Below are 2,301 nucleotides of genomic sequence, written 5' to 3'. Positions count from 1 at the left end.
TTTTTTTTTTTTTTAATTGGGAGAGTCATTACAGATATTTTAATCTTTTTTTTTAAGCTAACCTGGGCAACATAGCAAGACCCTATCTCTAAAAAATGAAAAAAAATTAAAAAGTGAATATAAAATAATAATGTGAGCTTATATTTATTGATGTTATTTTTTGGCAGGAACTGCTTTAGCACTTTATAAATATTTAATCTTCACAACAAATCTACATATAAACTTGAACCCAACTCTACCTCAATTTTATAGATAGGAAACTAGGGCACAAAGAGATGAATTTGCTCAAAGAGATGAATTAGACAGCTGGTAAATGCCACAACTTAGATTTGACCCACACTGATTTCTTAGCTATCAAGTTATCTACTATACCTTACTGTGTTGTGTCACCACTCAGGATCAAATACGGCACTTTGATGGCTTCTCCTCCGCTGGAACTAAACTTCCAGCTCCTCACCAAGGCCAGCACAGGCCTGTGTGACAATCCTGTGCCTCCCCCTGCAAACTCATCTCATGCTACCCTTTCCTTTCTTTTTCACCCACCTACATGGCTTCCCCCACGCCCAGCTTCCTTGAATATAATACGCCCTTTCCTCTTCTTAGGCTTAAAACATTCCCTATCTCAAATATTCTTCTCTCTGATCTTCATATGGCTGGCTCCCTCTCATTCTTCAGGTCTCATTTTAATTTTCTTTTCAAAGAGAAATTTCTTCCCATGCTCTCTCTTAAGTAGGTCTCTTTCTGATATATTTTAAAGCCAGGCACAGTGGCTCACACCTGTAATCCTGGCACTCTGGGAGGCTGATACAGGCAGATTACAAGAGCTTATGAGTTTGAGACCAGCATGAGCAAGAATGAGAGACTTCCTCTATAAAAAAATAGACCGGAGTTGTGGCAGGTGCCTGTAGTCCCAGCTACTCGGGAGGCTGAGACAAGAGAATCACTTACCATTTGAGCCCAAGAGTGAGGTTGCTGTGAGCTCTGACTCACAGCACTCTACCCCGAGTGACAAAGTGAGACTCTGTCTCAAAAAAAAAAAAAAGAATATTGTCTCCATTTAGCAAATAAGGAAGGCTAGCTGGGTGGCTCACACCTGTAATCCCAGTACTCTGGGAAGCCAAGGCAGGAAGATACGTTGAGGTCAGGAGTTCAAGACTAGCCTGAGCAAGAGCAAGACTCTGTCTCTACCAAAAAAAAAATATATATATATATATGTGTGTGTGTGTGTGTGTGTGTGTGTAACATGTATGTATGTATATAGAAAAAATACCTGGATGTTGTGACTGGCAGCTGTAGTTCCATCTACTTGAGAGGCTGAGGCAGGGGGATTACCTCAACTCAGGAGTTTTGTTTTGTTTTTTGAGACAGAGTCTCAAGCTGTTGCCCTGGGTAGAGTGCCATGGCATCATAGCTCACAGCAACCTCCAACTACTGGGTTCAAGCAATCCGCTTGCCTCCGTTTTTCTATTTTTAGTAGAGACAGGGTCTCATTTTTCGCTCAGGCTGGTCTTGAACTCGTGAGCTCAAGGAATCCACCCACCTCAGCCTCCCAGAGTGCTAGGATTACAGGTGAGAGCCACAGCGCCCAGCCTTCAACTCAAGAGTTTGAGGTTGCTGTGAGCTAAACTGATGCCATGGCAATCTAGCCTGGACAACAGAGGGAGACTGTGTCTAAAAAAAATTAAATAAATAAATGCAGGAAGTGGGGCTCAGTGAGGTCAAGTCCCATGCCCGTGGGCCCACATACATGAAATCAGAGCCATTGCTAGCTCCTGGGTCTCTGGACTCCCACTCATGAGCTCTTGTTACTGTTCGTATCTTGCTGCCTCATCTCCTTCCTGGGACTTTAATCTCAAATCACAGCCCAGGAGGTTTGTGAGGGCAGCCATCTGAATGTCCAGTGAAAAGTTCTGAAAGAGTTTGATGATAATTGAAATTTCCTATAAGACAGCATAATACGTGGGCTGTAGGGTTCTGGCCTCCTGATGTACACATCAAGTTCCTAAGGATTTATGAAGTACCTACTGTGTGCCTACCTCAGGTCAACCTCACAGCTTTCATGTAAGGTAGATATTATTACAATTCCCACTTTACAGTTGAGACTTAAGAAATGAGGTCATTGGAGCAAAGTTCAAGATCTAGTAAATGGCAGTGCTGGAATACTAATTTAGGTATGTGCGACTCTAAAGCTGATCTCCCGTACATAAAGCATATCTCCTTTCTCATGATCAGCTTGGTCACTTTGGACAACGTACTTAATTTACGTGACCTTCTGTTTCCTTACCAGCAAAGAGAACGGAC

This window comes from Otolemur garnettii, unplaced genomic scaffold (genome assembly GCF_000181295.1).
Source record: "Otolemur garnettii isolate 467f Iridium unplaced genomic scaffold, OtoGar3 scaffold00159, whole genome shotgun sequence".
Classification (NCBI taxonomy): domain Eukaryota; kingdom Metazoa; phylum Chordata; class Mammalia; order Primates; family Galagidae; genus Otolemur; species Otolemur garnettii.
Note: the sequence above shows the minus strand (reverse complement) of the source record.